The 18,660-nt window shown below is 48.7% G+C and overlaps 1 long non-coding RNA gene across 3 annotated transcripts in view; it reads left to right on the top strand.

Annotated features, from left to right (window-relative positions):
* LOC136317149 (uncharacterized) overlaps nt 1-18,660 on the top strand; it is a 221,203-nt gene that overhangs the window by 73,340 nt on the left and 129,203 nt on the right. For 2 of the 3 annotated variants that reach the window (XR_010727843.1, XR_010727842.1), the window contains exons 7-9: nt 760-933; nt 2,260-2,397; nt 5,638-5,818. The exons of the other annotated variant lie outside the window; for it this stretch is intronic. This is a non-coding gene — a long non-coding RNA (uncharacterized lncRNA). The remainder of the gene's footprint in view (nt 1-759; nt 934-2,259; nt 2,398-5,637; nt 5,819-18,660) is intronic. 3 annotated transcript variants of the gene reach the window in all.

Genomic DNA, 18,660 nt, shown 5'->3' with positions numbered 1-18,660 from the left:
GGGACGGTCCAGTGCTGCAGGGCTGATGGCATCGGGTGCCCTGATTAGCCGTATTCCTGTGGGAGTGAGAGGGACAGACAGCAAACTAGAGACACACGGAGTTTGCGAGTTAATGTCACTTCTGTCTAGCACCCTTTCGTTTTTCTTTTCTTTGTCTTGTACACAATTTTCATTTCTCCTTTTACCTTATTTTTCGCAAGTACACCTTTTGTAATTAACTGAAGCTCCTTGTACGAATTCTCCTCGATTTGGTTTACATAAGGAGCATTTAGAGGAAATACATAGGTGTTTAATGGAGGGGAAAATCATGGATCTAACCAATAGTACAGAAAAAAATTTAAAACAATGGGACAGACATTGCACCTCTCAGCAAATCATCAAATTCAATTCTCGGTAGCTCGGGACACCACCGCGCAGGCCCTGGCTGACTTCCGGATGAGAGGAATGTGGGGATGTGTTGGCTGGTAGGATTCCGTGCTAGGCAGGCATGGATCTATTGACAAAGGCTGTCCTACCCCTAGTTTGGTATCTCCAAAACCATGTAGGGGCAGGGCGAGATCCATTTGGCTCTGCCTGGGCCAGGTTGAGTTTCAAGAAAATAAATACATTTCCTAATGTCAACCATACAATCCTCACAACTCTGCTTCAGACACAGAACTGTCACGAGCCTGCACAAACCACGGTGACTGCTGAACGTGTGGAAAGTGGTTGGGGTCATAGGTGATTAGTTTTCTTTTGTGTTTTTTCTCTCTTCACAAGTGGCTACACTCAGAAGAATTTCCTTTACACCCGGAGGGCCAAAATGATGGAGTGAATGAAGGACCGGTGTCCCTGGGTTTTCTCCATACCCGGCCCACTGGACAGGAGCAGGGCAGCCCCGGGCCCTGGCCTCGGGGACTACAATGGAAGGATGCCGGAGGCCCGAGGGAACCGGTGGGCATCACCTGTTACAGATACAAGGTTAAGCATAGACAGAGCGCAAATACAGCTCCGTTCTTAGCAAGGTGAAGGTGTGGTACATGTGGTACTTCCCTTTGAGGGGTTGTAGTTGCTTCCTATAGCAGCTATGGAATCTAGCATTTGAGTCTGGAAGACTCCATATGGTGTTGGGAAGAGAAACGAATACCAATGATTCAAGCTCTTCCAAATGATCTTTACAGTAGCTAAGCTCTTGCTTAACACCCGAGTTTATTAAAAGCCTCCAAAGTCACAATGCATAACGAATGTGATTGTGAATGCAATGCACCTTCCGTGGGTGTAGGGAGGTCCTCTAAAGACATTTATCACGAATGATCAGTGGTCATCGGTGGGTGATCCAACTGTGGTTTGCATTGCTGAACTCTCTTTTTACCAGTCCTCCACGTGGTGTGGTCCACACTGAGGTTCCAATGACTAGGGTCACCGGGACACATACCAATACAGGCCAAGGAAAGGCCATGCAGGAATCAGAAAAACCAGAAATCCAAGAAGTTAGGGAACTAGGCCCTGGAGATTTCCACACTGTCAGGTCTGCTGCACTGAATGGTGCAATTCAGCCCTGGGGGGGGGGGGGGGGGGAGTAGAGCAAGCCAGCTCCTTTACTGAAACAATTGGCCAGTTCTCCTGGAAATGTCTCCATGCACTTTTTTCAAGCACAAAAGGCGGGGCTGGGAAGAGTTCATGGGTCCACACTGCCCCCTGCTGACCAGAGAAACTCCGCTCCATTGTCTCTACTAAAAAAAAAAAAAAGAAAAATGTCTGTATTCCTTTGGGTTGCTAAAACAAAACAAAAAAAGAACCAAAAAAACAGAGATGGACGATTTCTGGGCACACCAACACCAGATGCCCAAAAAAGGCAGGGACCAGCCCAAGGGGACCGCTGCCATACAAAGACTACCAGCACCTCTTCCCGCCCTCGGAACCATAGCAACATCCTTGGAAGCCCCGGGTCCCTGGTCCAGGACCCTACCCCCTGGGAGGCTTCTAGACTTGGACCTGGGTCGGAATTTAGGGCGGTGCCTGACCGCCAGCCCACCTCAGCTGATAGTGGTTGCAGGGACCCTTTCTAAACTGTCAGCTGACAGAACCAGTGATGTCCACGTCCTATGGACCAACCTCCCCGGCCCCAGCAAGCAGGCGCATGGGGCTCTTTATCAATTTCTCGGTCACCCTAGGCCCTCCCTAGCCCGTGAACAGTCTGGTGCCTTGGCACAAACGCCTACTTCCTCTCAGGCCTCATTCTTTTTCGTTTTTTTTGTTTGTTTGTTTGTTGTTTTTTAGATTTTATTCATTTTGAGAGGCGGGGGAGAGGAGCAGGAAACATCCACTTCCGTATGTGTCTTGACTGGGAAAGCCAAGCGTTTCAAACCCGCGACCTCAGTGTTCCAGGTTGTTGCTTTAGCCACTGCACCTGCACAGGTGAGTCTCGGTCCTCATTCAGGGGACATTAGGGCCCAGGAGGTTGACCACGTCACCCAGGGGTCGCTCTGACCTCAGGGTCATTCTCCTCCGAGTCAACCAGGCATCACCTTGCACAAGGTCATGGTCTTGAACCTCAGGAAGCCACCTGCACCTTCCTCCCCTTCACGATGTTGTTCTAGCACTGCCCTCGGTAGACCCCTCAACCTGTGCTGGGCTGAACCAGGCCCATCCTTCTAATCTGTCGGATTCAACAGCCTTCAACCTCTGGGGGTCTCCAGGGTGGACCCCACAGCTTTCCTCGCTTTCCAGCAGGCCCCTCCTTCTCCTTACGGAGCCTACTCAGGACTAGGAACTCCCCTTCTTTCCTGTTCCTTAACTTTTAATGGATCGGTTGACTTTTTTTTTTTAATTTATTTTATTTTATTTATTCATTTTTTAGAGAGGAGGGGGGGCGAGAGAAGAGAGAGAGACAGGGGGGAGGAGCTGGAAGCATCAACTCCCATATGTGCCTTGACCAGGCAAGCCCAGGGTTTCGAACCGGTGACCTCAGCATTTCCAGGTCGACGCTTTATCCACTGCGCCACCACAGGTCAGGCTTCAGTTGACTTTTTGAGAGACAGAATGAGACACACACACAGAGGATGAGAGACATCCATTTCTTTGCTCCACTCATTGAGTCGTTCTTTGGCCGGTTCCTGTATGGGCCTTGATCCTGCGATCGCACCCCCAGCCTTGGCGCATCAGGAGTACGCTTTAAATACCTGAGCCTCCACATCCAGCACAAAAGGTGGGGCTTTTTCACACCTGCCTCTCTGTCCTTTCTGCCCCTGTCACACTCCCCCACTACGCCCCTGCATGGGACACAGACCTGCCAGTATGTGTGCGCCAGAGCCTTGACGTCAGAAATGTCTAACCTGACTGAGTTTCAGTTGTCCTAAACCCGTGACCAGGAGAGAGCATCGCATCCCACCGTCCTCTCCGTCCTAACCTCCACCTCTACCTTACACGCTTGCAACCATCTTCCGTTCCACTGGGGAACACAGAGCCCGTGAGGTGTGGCTTCTCCGAGGTGCACAAGCCCAATCCACCCGATTTTGCCCTGACGTTCTCTGCTGTCCCTGCGCACGCCAGCTTCTGACTGTGCTCAGCAGTCACGCCCTCGTCCACATCCCACACCCTCACATGCCATCAGGCACGCATGCCCCTGCACCCCATCGGTCCCCGCCTGTGTCAGGGTCCCATGTCTTCCACAGGCTCAGGGACTCTGTTCCTCCATTCACCATCACTCCTCTGTCCTGACCCCTCACTGAGGAGGAGGGAGAGCTAACCCGATGGGGTTGCTGCTGGAGCCCTACACGGTCAGGACGCTGGGCTCCTAAGGAATTAAGATACAGGTGTTAGAAGAAGAGGGCGGTTTGTTCTTCAGTATGTGATTTATCGTCCCCAAAGCAAGAGAGAGAACGGCCCAGGATGCACGTACCAGAAATGCCTAGGGATCCTGCGGGTGTTGAAAGGATGACAGAGTGTTGGGAGCCGGCAGGGACCTCAGAGGAGACGCTTTCGGTGCAGGAGGGAGGAGCAGCGGTCTGAAGCAGCGCCCTGTCTGCGGGAAGACCCACCCTCCATCCTGCCCGCACTCTTACCTCAGTGACCCAGGGAGCTGTGGGGTGAGAGACACCACCTCTTCCAAGTCAAATCCCCAATCGGTGGTGTCAGGGGAGAAGGAGACTGAGAGTGAACTCAGAAGAGGGGAAGGATCGGCCGTTCAAGCAAAGGAGGCTAAGGGGCAGGATGAGTGGTGCGCTGGGAGCCGACAGCAGTCCTGTGATGAGGACCTTGGATGCAGGGGGCTGGGGTGCGGGGTGGTGTCAGGAGCTGCGCACGTACATGGATTTTTGAGTGGGCCAGAGGTGCAGACAAAACGTCTTCTGCAAAGGCCTTTCTTGTTTCCAGACCACAGAGGCCCGGGAAGCACTGAGGAGCCAGGAGGGCTTTGTCTTGTCTGTGTGCCGGGCTCAGATGGATTTAAAGCCCCGGTTGACTTACAGCCTGTTGATGAGGTTGTCCCTAAACCAAGCGTGTCTGGTGGTGAGGAGGCTGCGCTGTGGGGCCCTGCGGACGAGGAAGAGCGGGGCCAGGGCACAGAGCAATAGGAAAGAACTCCCTCACGATTGGAGAGTCACAGGCTGCAGAGCTGGGACAGGCACCTAGCCTCAGGTCACCGCCAATGGCTTGTGGGTCCTCTGAAGGTGAGAGTAAACCCTGACGGAGGTCTTCCGATATTTCCCCGAGGGCCACACATGTCCGGCCACCGTGACATCGCCGGGGGCACATTCTCTCGGGTGTAGGAGCAAGAAGCTGCAGGGAGAAGCAGGAGAGAGCTCCGCCATCCGCACTGGGCCCCAGCCAGGAGCTATGAGAACTGCAGGCCTCTGCGGAGGAACGCCTGTCTTTCCAAAGCTCCTCACCCTGCCCCTGTTTGGGGGAGTTAGGGAGGGTAGAGTCAGATGCCAGGCGGCAGAAGATGAGGCAAGGGGACACGGGGTGGAGCGTGACTGTGGAAACGGAAGAACCAAGCCCACCCGTCCTACAGATGGGCCCCCGGGAGGCACAAGGGTCCAGGCGGCCTTTTTGGGCCTCGACCCTGGTTTGGGTTGGAGAGACTCTAGGGCGTCAGGCACTTCTGTCTCCTTCCTGCGCAGGGAGTAGGGCTGTGGGTATGCTGTTCTGAGAGGCAAGAACCCCTGGAGGCAGAGCGGATCTATATGTGTTTCCTGAGTCCCGTAGCTCTGTGTAAAGTAGGCCTGTTACAGGGACACAGTGTCTGACAGGTCGGTGGTTTTGCATCATTCCGAGGGTGTCCTCTACGGAAAACACTGGGAATGCCAGGGGCACCGCGTTTCCCAGAGGTGGAGACCTGACACCTGCCCTGTCTGAGCGTCAGTCACTAGGAGGGTTTGGTCTCAGCTCTTCCCCGGACACGAGGCAGCGCCTGTGTCGGTGCAGGGATGTGTGGGAGACAAGGGCAGGGTCCCCTTGAAGATGAGCTTCTCTGAGGACACAGCGGGCTTGACAGGAGAGATGGCGAGATGCTCTGGGGCTGTCAGCAAGGACTGTGACTCTCACCCGCCGGGCCTCTTGGCGCCCTAGAAGGACACTGTCAGGATTCACCATCAAATAAAGGAGGAAAACACTGACTTCTCCTTGTAAAACTATTGACTCTGCATGTTCCCGCAGGCTTCGTCTCCTGGCTCTGGAGACATTTCCTGAAGCCCAGCTCCGGGACTCGGGCCTGGAAGTGAAGGCCTGTTCTGTTCCTGTTCAAGGAGAAGGAGCCTGCCATCGCCTGTGGAGGCTCGGACGGCCGTGAGGAGTCCCTGCACGGCCCAGTGACAACCCTCCTCAGCTGCTCCACTCCGTGAGTCTCACCGGGGTCTCCTCTTACAGTGACCCGTGTCAGGGGTCCGTTGATGGGACGCTTAGATGTTGTCCCGGGTTCAAGGGAGGAGGCCAGGACCCCGAGGTCCCCTGTCAGAGACAGATTGGAAGGTGGGCGCGGCAGGAGTTCTGGGGGACGCTGTGCAGACATGGCCGACTCCCTGTCGCTCCTCAGGGGCCCCGGCACCCACTCTGGTTCATTCCCTGGGCCTGGCTGAGCTGACCGTCCTCACAAGGGCCGCCCGCTGAGCAGGACGGAATGTAAGGGGAGGGATGCAGCCCCGAGTTCGAGGTGGCTTCACTTCCGTAGCCCTGGGCCGAGGCCCACACGGGGTGGGGGGTGAGCACAGATGCTCAGTGAGTGAGTCTCAGCGCACACGCCCCGCTCAGATCTCTGCTCCATGTCCCCACTTCCTTCCTCATCGGGGGAGGGGACCTGTGACACCCCTCTGTGCCTCACTAGCTGGTTCCTATGGACATGATGGCCCGAGTCTCCCGGGTCCAAGTGGGGAAGCCCCCATGGGTGGGGCAGGCCTACCTTGCATTTCTGACTCCCCTCTTGGTCGGTACCCGGTGTCCCCTGACCGCCTCCCTCTCAGGTAACTGTGCCGACCCGTGACCCCGTGCGACATCCGCCCGTGCACGCCGGGGCACGACTGCCCTCTCCACAGCCTCGGATGCGGGTCCTCTGGCCCTTGCCTGCTGCGGCTTCCCTCCTCAACCCCCTGCCCTTGGGCAGCCGCTTTCTCCATCTCGCCCCCCCCAGCCCCCTGGGAGGAGTGCAGCCCCCGGGTCCCCCTTCCAGCACAGCCGGGCTCAGATGACCTTCGCATAGCTCGGTACCTGAGGTCCAGTAGTCCCAGTGCCCAGAGAGGCTTCCGAATCCCTGTGCAGAGCGTCCTGCTATGTGTCCTGAGGATGAATGAGCTGTTACCCCTTCACTTCCGGGGGACTCACCTCCCTCCTCCGCAGGGCAGGACCTCCGCCCCCCCTGCTGCTGTCGTTCCTTTGCCCTCCCCCCTCCCACCTGGATGAGAGGACCTTCTGCAGGGGGAGTTTATCCCTTGTCTGTCCTGTTCACTCCACGCCTCGCATCCCATGCTGGGAATGTGTACCACGAGGACAACAGGAGAGTATGTTGGCACATAAGCCTCCCTTCTTCCCAAGCTCTAGCTAAAGTGGGTCCATGAGCCAGGGTCGCCAGAACAGTCCTCTAACATGAGTGTAGACAAGAGACTGTGGGATCAGAGGACGCGGATGTGATGGCGGCCTTGGGTAGGCCAGTCGCAGAGGAGCCATAGGCACAGAAGCCTCATCGAAGGGATTGAGGAGCAAACATGGTGTCGGGAGAAGTTGAAAGATTTTCACTATGAAAATCATCCTTAATGGGCCCGTTGCTGCAGAATGACGGGTGGGAAGGGGGTCTGGTCTCCCGCAGTTGTTACGAGATGGTCCCGTGTACACAGAGCATCTGGTGTTGGAGGAGACCACGGACACGTGCAGGAGCCAAGTCAGTCTGTGAGCACCGGGTAGGTAGGTGGAAGGCACGGGGACCTGAGCCCAGGGGAGGGCTGGCTCCATCAGCACAGGGATGCCCCTGGGCGGCAGAGGCAGGCAGGGCAAAAACAGGTCCAGATGCATTTGGGAAGAGTGAATACCCTCCCTCCCTGCTCCCCTGGTCTGGAGAAATGAGTAGGGCAGGTCGCTGGGACGGGAGAGGGCGGCTAGTGAGTGGGGGAGTGGTTTGGGTAGGAAGAGGGGAGAGAGAATCGGTGGGCTCCTGATTCTGGATTGAGACCATACTAGGTAAAGCTTAGATGTGTTGTCATGGATGCTGCAGAGCTGAGATCCAGGTGGGGATGTGTCTAGTACTGGGGCAGAGAGGACAGTCTGGTCTGGGGTGAGGGTCAGAAAGGATCAAGCAACTGGGTTAAAGGGGGAGTTTATAGTTCTAAAGAAGCCTGGTAAGGACAGGCGGGCAGACTGTTGGGCTGGAAAGTAAGGCAGCCTGTGGGGACCACACCTGAGGCCTAGACCTTGCAGGCCAGCTAAGGGGAGGCTTTGAGGGCACGGGCTGCAGGAGAACCCAAGAGGCCAGGAGCGAGGGAGTGCCCCGAAGGCCTGTCACACAGGGGCTGGGGGTTCCCCATTGTCCAGACAGGACCACGGGCGGCAGGGACCAGGGCGGGTGGGAATGCAGGATGGGCAAAAATGCAGAATGCTCCTGAGGACGTCTAGGCTCCCGGATGACCCCATGAGGCTCAAGGGCCTTGAAGTCGCCCGGTCACCCCTTGATTGCTCCAAAGAGCCAAGAGCAGAGGAGACCGCGTCCCAGGGGCAGAGCCGCGGTGAAGAGGGCATTGGTACAGGAGCCCTGGGTGGAGCTCCCGGGGCAGTCGGGCCTCCGGACGTGGCCATCAATGGTCCGTCCTGTCCCTCAGCTCAGTGGGGGCCGCGGGATCCCGGACTGAAACAACCGGGGCTGGTGAGGTTTGTGGGCTCCAGCGGGGCCTGCCCCAAATGCGCCCCTGAGAGCGCAGCAGCGGGTCTAGCCCGCCCGTGCCAGCCCCGCACCCGATCTCCGCCGCCATGTTGCCGGGAGCCCGGGGGCGCGGCTGTGGGAGCGGCCTTGCGGGGACTCTGGGGCTGGTTCTGTGACCGTCCCTGATAGACATGGTCACCAGGAAGAGTCCTTCAGCCACGGAGACTCGGATCTGGCGCGGAATGGCGGCGGAGAACAACCGGGTTCCGTCCGGTCCGTGTCCATTCGGTTTCTGCGGACGGCAGGGGGCAGTGGTGCCCCGTGTGAGCGCCAGGCCGCCTCTTCCCCCGCCCGTCCTGCTTGAAAAAAGCGCAGCGCGCCGTCTTCCTCAGTCGGAGGCTGCGTTCTGAGTCTGCGCGGGCGGACTCCGCCGCCATCTTGGCTAAGCGGCTCCTTCCCAGCCGCAGCCCTGAAAACTTATATCCTGTGGACAGAAACGCCTTCCTTTTCAAATGGCCCTTTCTTCCTACTTTGGCAGCCTGGCTGGGGTCGCTTATCAAGCAGTGTGTCTGCCTCTCTGAAGGGCGTCGTCCTTGCTCTCTCCCCCTTTTGGAGAGGGGGCGGGGCTGATGGGCCTAGAGCAGTGGGTGTCAGTCAGGGCAGTCCCTCAGCTCCACTCTGGACAATGGGGGACAGAGGAAGTACAGTACAGTCATCAAACCGTGGTCTCGTCATCGCATATGAACCCTTAAGAGTAGAAGGTACCCTTTAAGTATATACTAAGTTTCATTATGGCACAGGACGTTTTTGAAAGTCTTTCTCACATTTTGAGTTCATTCATAAACACCTTAAGTTAACTATTAAAATGGAGATTATCCAGAAGGATAATATATTATGACCAGCATCCTCCTCCAAGCAATATGAGGTTTGATTAAACCTAGGAACTTACCTGTCATTCAGCACATTAACAGATTAATGGAAGGAAAGTCCTATGATCATCTCAACAAAGGCACCAGTTTTTGATGGAACACAATATAAATTCAAGATTAATATTCTTACCAAACTTGGATTGCAATGAAACTTTCTTTACAGTGAACAAGGTGAAATGTTTAAAATTTCCCATTTCCTATCAGGAACAAGACAACTTTGATACACTAATCTAGATTTTATAAACACTGTTTTGGGTGGATGTGTCCATGGTTGTAAAATGAAAAAAAAGAAAGAAAAGGCACAGTGTTTATAACAGAAAACACCTGTTAGCATTAAAACATGATTGGATTTTACACATGAAACTTACAAAAGATCTAAAAATAACCTTTTGGAATAATTATCATTTATAGCAATGTTGCTGGACAGAATATCAATGTACAAATACATCTGCACATAAAAAACTGTTATACTAACTGAAATCAGTCTCCATCTCTCACCATTTATCCTCCCTTAAGCCTCTGCTACCTCCCCCTGACCCCAGTTTCCGTCTGGTAATCACCATGCTGTTGTCTGTGTCTATAAGTCTTAATCTTTTTTCTCTTTAATCCCTTCATCTTTTTGACTCAGCCAAACAACCCCCTTCCCTGTAATGGCTGTCAGTCTGTTTAGTATATTTATGAGTCTGTTTCTATTTGTTTATTAGATTCCACATATAAGTAAAATTGTGTACATGGATAGAAATAATATCATTAAAATGTCCATACTAATCAAAGTAACCTATACATTCAACACAATTCTTAACAAGATACCAATGGCATATTTCACAGAAATAAAATAAATATTTCAAAAGTTTATATGGAATCTCAAAAGGCCCCGAATAGACACAGTAATTTTCAGAAATAAGAACAAAGTTGGAGAAATCACACTGACATATATCAAAGTACACAACAGGGTCATAGTAATCAAAACAGCATGGTCCTGGCATAAAATCAGACATATAGATCATTGGAACAGAGTAGAGAGGTGAAAATCATTATCTTTTAAACTTAAAGTTAACTTTTAATTTGAAAGTACTTTAAAAATAATTCCTAGGGAAAGTGCAAGTGCTCACAAGCTTTCCAGTTGCACCAAGTACATGGCCTTGCAAAGCCATTTATGTCACGGACAAGTTGGCAGTGTCGTCTCCAGCATAAGACAAAAGACGTTTGCTTTCACAACTGGATTCCCTTTTATTAAGACATTTAGGAAAATGATTCTATAAACTGGAAACTTGAGTGACTATTGCTTCTGTCACACTCCGTTGATTAGTGCATTCCCCTTTTATGTGTTCACTTGGAAGACACAGAGAAAGAAAGGCTCAAGGCTGTACGTGCTTCCTGTGCTGATGTGGCACTCGGAGGTAAATGTGTCCTCTTCTCCCGGGCACTCTGCTTGGTGTACTAGAAATCTCTGGGACGCAGCTACATTCCCACCCCATTCCTGTTTCTAGCCCCTTCCTCTACTGCCCGCCATGGCCCCTGCCCAGGACCTCAAAGAAGACTCTGGATTCTGTGTTCTCTGGGCGGTTCCTGGTGTCCCCAGGACCCAGATTCCTGAAATAACACCCCCAAGAGTTCCCCTAAGACGCTTTATATACCCCTCCCGTCCTCGACTCTCCATCCTCCCCTGTCCAGGTCACTACATGACTTCAAGGGCCCTGGCAGTACTTACCTCTGAGAGAAGAAAGGCGATAACCTCTGATAGATATGTGTATTCCAAACTGCCCTCTTCATGTTCCGCTTATCTGTCAGACCTCACCCTTACTGGACTATCGCCCCTGAGACAGAGGAATTCCAAAAAGCTAACAAGCAGCCCCAAGGAGGGGCTCCGGACACACCAGGACTTTTGATTCAACACCCACATGCTCAAAGCCCTCCAAGGAGAAGCATTCAGGACATACTAGGACTTTTGCCTCAATATCCCCTCAGGCTCTCCCAAACACTATATAACTCGCCCCTAGTCTGTAACCAGCACTCTTCTCCCCTGGAGAAGTGCCCAGCAGGGTTCCTTTCTTCCTTTCAATAAAGCCTGTTACTCTGGTCTTTCGGACTCCCACGGATTCCAACAACCTGGAGGACCTTCCTCCTGGGAGGTCACAAATTCTGCAGCCTCACAACACTGTGACGTTCAGTGGCCCTCTCCTCACACTGATCACAGTTAAAGCACCCGGAGAGCTGCTCTGTGGACCTACCAGCTGGGTCTCAACTAGCGAGAAGAAATCAAGGTGTAAGGAATACTGCTTCCTTTCACCCAATTCTCCTCCCAGAACGCGGACAGCAAGCACATAGCAATGCTCATGCACAGCCATGGCCATGGGCTGAAGCGGACATGTGCCACAATGGGGGTGCCTAGCAATATGCATGCGCCCACAAAGAACCTGCGCTCGCAATGGGCGTGGTCGGTAATGCGCATGTGCAGCTATGGGCACGGACACTAACGTGGTGGTGCAATGGGGCTTGTCAATTTCCCACCCCTGTTGCCAAGACTTGCAACTACCAGGTACTTGAGAATGAGAACAGGTGCTTGAACAGATGGTTTCTGTTTGCCTCCTTGTTTGGTTTTAACTCTAACCCAATCTTTTTTATTTCTTGAAATTTCTGGACATACAGTGCCTGGTTACCCTTTGTGGAGAGTGTGTCAGAACGATGACTGTGACAGAAATTGATAGGAAAGGGTTTAATACCCATTTTTACAGGTGCCTTGATTATTCACTTTCTTCTCTGCTTATTTTTTCCTCTCGCTTACAAGGAAATGGCTTACTTCAGAGATTAAACAGACCCATTTTCATTACTTTTTCCTTGTCTTACTACACATTTAAGTCTCTGGATTGGTAACTAACCCCCTCATTCTTCCCCCTCCCCCGATTATTCCTGTGGTCATGGAGTCAGTGTATGGTTTAGAAGTAGTCTTAGATAATGTTCCTAGGATTTAGGCTCAACCTGTTATCACATGGAATACAGCCATGGGGACTGTGCTCACCTTATATTTCTCTAACAACAGCAAACAATCTGATTAGCAAACTGACGTTGTTGCCTATACTGTCAGGAGAGGAACTACCTGGACAGAGTCTTAGTCGGTTCTAAGATGTGGCAGGAAGGCTCCATTGGAGCAAAGATGGCCCGGGCGCTGGGGATGGCTCTGTGGCCTCTGCCTCAGGCGCTAGAGTGGCTCTGGTCGCAACATGGCGATGCCCAGGATGGGCAGAGCATCGCCCCCTGGTGGGCAGAGCGTCGCCCCTGGTGGGCGTGCCGGGTGGATCCCGGTCGGGCACATGCAGGAGTCTGTCTGACTGTCTCTCCCTGTTTCCAGCTTCAGGAAAATGAAAAAAAAAAAAAAAAAAGATGTGGCAGGGAAGAAGAGATATTTATTCAGATTCTGAACTGTGGTATAAAGACATTCTTTCATTGAGTGGGCAGGGTGTGATTATAATTAGGTAAGAATGCTGAGATCATGGTTTAAGTCTGGGAAACAGGGCAAGGGAAGAATTTTTTGACAAACTGTACAATGGATCTTCGGGTTAAAATTGTCATTCGGCCCTTTTTATTCAAGAATTGATGGGTCTTTCAGGTAGTTCCTGAAGTGAATAAGAAAGTTATTTGCAACTTTTATCTTCTTAGAGAAGAGATTCCTGCATTAGGAAATTTCTCCTGATGAAGCCAGTGGATATAACTCTTCTTAATGTTGGCAATATTCTTTGTTCAATTTCCATGCCATGACTTTTACATAATTTTTCGGTTCGGTGTGGTCAGTAGTGTACGTCAGACAAGGAGAGGAAGGGGTTGCTAATCAGGAAGTAGAATTTTGTAATAAATTATGAGATATGGTTGTACTAACTCCTATGGATTTCATGCACTGGTTTTTTTTTTCTTTCAATTTTCCCTGAATTTATTGAGGTGATACAGGTTACTAAAGTTACTTAGGTATCAAGTGTACAATTCTATGAGCATCACCTCTATGTTGCACTGTGTGTTCACCACTCAGACTCAGTCTCCTTCTGTCGTCATTCATCTGCCCTTTACCCTCTTCTACCCGCTCCCACCCGCTTTCCCTTTGGTGATCGCTGTACTATTGTGTCTGTCTAGGGATTTTCTTTTTCTTTTTTGCTTAATACCTTCACGTTTTCACCCGGCCCACCTGTCTCCCTCTCCCTGACACCCATCAGTCTGTGTACTGTATCTATGAGTCTGTTCCTATTTTCTTTGTTAGATTATTTTATTAGATTCCACATGTAAGTGGAATCATGGTATTTGTCTTTCTCTGGCTTATTTCACTTGGCTTCATATTCTGCAGGTCCATCCATGCTGTCACAAAGGGTAAGGTTTCCTACACAGCAGGATGCTCTGGCTGAGTACACTAAGGAGTGACTTCCCTCCCTGACTGGACCCTCTCTGATACAGATTTGGCTCCATGAGTGTCCCAGGAGTATGACTCACACAGGTGAGATTTGGAAGTGAATTGATTCTGCCCTTGGAACTGAGCCCAGTACTGAGTTTTTGCCACTTGGACAGAGGATGTCATGGCATGCAGTGGCATCACAATCCAGTTATCATATTGATGAAGAGTCAACTAAAGCGAGCGCCTTGAATGGCCAAATGACTGCTGCATCCACGTACATAATTGAAATTGCTACAAGTGGCAACTGACAGAATCCCCAGACTGGCTCTCTGAGTCGTTGCATGAGGGTCTGTTCATACGTTTCGCTCGCTGATAGGTCTCAAGTCCCTAGAACAGTGGATGGCACATTGTAGGCACCTAATAATTATGTGTCAAATATATGAATATGCTACATAGGACATGCAATCTTCAACTTCAAAATAATAGTTACTTTCTCGTCCCAACATCTACAGTTCTGTACCTACAAAATTTTCCTATTAACAATCCATACCTTTGGTAAATCAACAATCAAGTCAGACAAAGTTCTGTGAATAATTAACAGCCATTTTTGAAAAGGGATTGCTTTTCTAGTGCCTAAGAGTTACTCTGGTATAGAATTAGGAAGTTTTAACAATCTTATTTTTTGTGTGCTTTTAGTTTTCATTTCTCTGAGAGGTCCCAGTTCTAACCCAGCATCCCTAGGGTTTGTGGGTGAGCACTACCTACCTCTTCCTGGAGTCAAGCTATTTCAAAAGCCCATCTCGGTCCCCACCCCAATCCCGACACAAACTGCCCATTCCTGTTGAATTGGGTTTGGTTGAGCACTAACACTGAAAGACCAGGTTTGCACACATAGAGAAGATCTGATGTATTTTCTTTCTTAAACCTGCTATCTCCTTAGATTTGCTGCTAAGCCATAGTGTTCCCAAATGTTTGTACTTGGAGGGGATAAGAACAAGTATTCACCCAACGGAAAGTTCCACAAAGTTCTTAAGCAATATTAGCAGCAAATTTATATTTAAGATGAAAAGAAAGGAAAGGAAAGGGAAAAAAACAAAAGAAAAGAAAGGAAAAGTTTAGAAGAAGCTAAAACACTGACCTGCATGACGTAGATAATTTTGTGCAGCTGGATTAAGATCTGCTGAATAGGATCACTGATCTTACAGACTTTCTTCTGGGTACAGCAATCCCTGCAAATTCTGTGGATGATAAATTATTAGTTAATCAAGACCCTAGTTTTCTCTGTTAAAGGTGATTATTAGTAGAAAATGGGGTTACATTCTAAAAATGCAATGACCCCCATTGTACCACTGCGACAATATATGCAGACCCTGTAACACTTCAGTATAATATGGGATACAGAGTTTATTCCTTTTATTTCTCAGACTTCTACTGTAATGATGTTACTTCTTATAACATGTGAACGTCTGGTTATGTCTTGGAATTTTTGCATGCAATTACACGTAGGTACTGTGGCCATTGAAAAGCTGGGCTCTAGCTAAGTGCAGTAAAGAGAATATCATGCTTTTAATTTTTAAACTTATTTAACATATTTCAAATTAATTTAATTAAAACTACTGAATGCAAACACTGAATACAGAATCTTACAAAGGAAAAAGGTCCCTCAAAACAAGAAATTCTAAGTAACAAAATTTGGTTCAAATTAAGTATCTTTCAAATCCTTAATTATTACAAATTACAATTTCACCTGGATTTCTGACCAGGTCGCAGTAAGACATGTATAATTTATCCCAAATTGTCATCATAGAGTCAGACCAATCCAGTTTCAGGCTATGCTGGTATCAAATTACATTTTCTCCTTTTTTTTGTTTTTTTTTTGTGTGTGTGTGTGTTTTTTTCTACAGAGGCAGAGATAGACCGGGACAGAGAGAAAGGAACGGAGAGAGCTGAGAAGCATCAATCATTAGTTTCTCGTTGCGTGTTGCGATTTCTTAGTTGTTCATTGATTGCTTTCTCATATGTGCCTTGACTGTGGGCCTTCAGCAGACCGAGTAACCCCCTTGCTGGAGCCAGTGACCTTGGGTCCAAGCCGGTGAGCTTTTTTGCTCAAACCAGATGAGCCCGCGCTAAAGCTGCCGAACTTGGGGTCTTGAACCTGGATCCTTCCGCATCCCAGTCCGACGCTCTATCTACTGCACCACCGCCTGGTCAGGCAAATTACATTTTCTTTATGGGTATCTTCATTGAGTTAATTATAAAATTTACATAAGAAATAATTCATTTCTAGTTCATCTGCATTTCATACTTAGTTTCAATGTTTGAAATGTAAATGACCTATCTTTCCTAGGGATAGTGTCTAACTCCTTCTAATTATCAATTACTTGACCATTAATATGAGGTTTAATAAATAGCCTTAGGGTAAAAACGGGAAGGTAAATTGGAAGGAATTAAGACAGCTACGAACTAGAAAACAGAGACTGGAGCCATAGCCTGCAGAGATGGCCGAGTGTACAGATGTCAGATTGTCTGCAGCGGTGGCTTCCTGCAGAAAGAATTCTTAAAGTGGAACTCACTGTCCAGACCCACACCAAGAACTAGAGACCATGTAATGTGGGCGAGTTCACGCTGCAACAGGAACATTAACTTTCCATTTTCAGAAACTAAGCAGCTTGGATTTTGATCATGTTTACAAAGGCTACTTTATGGTTTTGATATGTGGACCTGCAGGTTCAAGGGAATGAGTTAAATCTCACAGCCTGGCAGAGCATTCTTAGATTTGTGATGACTCTCGAGTGGGATATCACATGGGTGTGACTCTACCTTGCCCCGAAAATGTGCTCATCTGTGAGCCTAGATACAAAAACAGAGATCGCTGGCTAGAATATTTGTCTTCTCAAGTACTCAGTTATGCAAAGTTACTTAAAATTGTTCTTTTTGAGAGCCGTGGACCACTCTTTCTCAACACCAGTAAATTTCTTTCTTTAAAAAATAGTTTTGATGGATTACTTTCTAAAATTATAAACTTAAAAATGTTTAATTACACATGCCCTTTGTAAACCAAGAAAACAAGCATACTCAGAACCTCAGTATGACAAAACAGGCTGGAGGCCCCCCGGGAACCCCACCCATCGGCCTGCTCCCGGAAGCAATATCCAACATCCTCCCAGTCTGTTGCCCTCCACTCACTTTTCTATCTATGCTCACACATAAGTGTGTAACTGCACAACAGTATTTTGGAAACTGTGGTTGAGTCCTGCAGTCAGTTTACTGGGTCAGGATCAGCATTTTGAAAACTGCGATGAAATGGAGTAGAGCAGATAGAACAATTTCAGAGTGCATTGCGGGGAGCGGAGCCCACTGCTTGTAAGACATAAAATGTGTTTCTTACTGTGGGTCATTTCCAAAAGAGTTTGAAAGCTAATATTGTAGAAGATATATAGCATTACCTCATGCGTTCTTTCTCTCTTTGTAAATATATGGTGACACAACCTAAGACATTAATAATTCATTTTTTCTCATTCTGTCTGGCATGGAGACTCTTTTCTGCCAAAACTGAGTTCTAGCTCATTCTTCATGCCCACCACTGAGTGCACCATGTGTTCTTTATGCATCACAGTCCACTCAGCCCCCTGTCCCAGGGGCACTTAGTTCATTTTCAATGCTCATGATTATACATGATGCTGCAGTGAGTGTACATGCGCATAAGTACAAGAGCTCTTTCAGGGCAGATAAAAAGAAACAAAGCATTAGTTCAGCCCTCAGAAATACATATTTCCTATATGAAAAATACTTTTTAAAGCAGCTGAATCAATTTGCACTTTTGCCAGAAGACAATTAATTTTTCTCCACCTTGATCAACACTATATATTATCAAATATTTAAATTCTGCCATTCTGAATTTGTTTTATTTTGTGCTTATCTAAAGGTGAGTGAGGTTGCTGCACTTCTTTGGTGGGTTTCCTGTTTGTGTCTCATGCTTTTTTCTTTTTCTTTTTTTTTCCGATCTACGTGCTGTGTACTTCATCTCAATACTAACTCTGCTATTGCATTAATATGCTAAAAGCATTTTCACCTAATCTGTTACTTCTTTTCCATTTAAAGGGAATTTCCTACCTCATCATCTGGACTAAGGGTCATTTTTAGACTCGGGCCCCACCAGGCCGACCCTCGGGGACCTGCTGCTGCTGTATCGAGCTCAGGCAGGACCCCACGGCCAGTGCAGCGCTCCTGGCGCGCTCTGATTATTCACTGAGACGTCGGTTACACATGAGTTAGGGTTGCAGAGAAAAAGGAAATCTGAGGCTGGACATAGGGAGGGAGTGTAGCTATTACACCTGCAAACCCTCTTGATTTCCTCAACAACTTTGGCTAACTGGGTACAAACACTATTATTCCTTCTTTTCTACATGGTCAAATCTTCAAAATTTCTTACATCCACTCACTGAAAAATGTATATCTAGCCATTAATAATATTAGGAAAACAAAAAAGGATAAAAATCTGAATGGCTATCTTTTAAAGCTTTTATTCCTTATTTACATATTATTAACTACCCTGACTGGTTTCATTAGATTAGACCTTTAAGAACAAAAGAGAAGGGTAAAAGCTTGTCTTCTCACTTGTCCTTACCATCTAATAAAACCAGATTAAGAGCCCACAGATCATAAAGTGGCTATTTCTGGTAAAAAATGCAGAGTATAAGAATTTCCAAATTTCCGTACCTGCTAAAGGTGCTGAAAATGAAAAACTGAGCAAGGGAGAAAAAAATATTGGTGTCAATCCAGTCAAATTAGGCCCTTCTCTTAGTTGACATGACACTTGCAGTTTAATTTGAGTTTGACTGATGTCCCCCCAAATTTACATTTGACCCACTCTGATAGCATCCACCACATTAAATGTACTCTAAGTGTTGACAAAGAATACACTTCTCCTAAAGTTTGGTATGATCCAATTTTCACATATACAAGACACCACTTCCCCTACCTCAACAGGAAAGGACCTTTTCTTTTCATATACAACAGACCCTAGAATTCTTTTT

Source organism: Saccopteryx bilineata, chromosome X (assembly GCF_036850765.1).
Source record: "Saccopteryx bilineata isolate mSacBil1 chromosome X, mSacBil1_pri_phased_curated, whole genome shotgun sequence".
NCBI classification, from domain to species: domain Eukaryota; kingdom Metazoa; phylum Chordata; class Mammalia; order Chiroptera; family Emballonuridae; genus Saccopteryx; species Saccopteryx bilineata.
The sequence above is the reverse complement of the archived record's forward strand: the minus strand, read 5'-3'. Positions and strand labels throughout refer to the sequence as shown.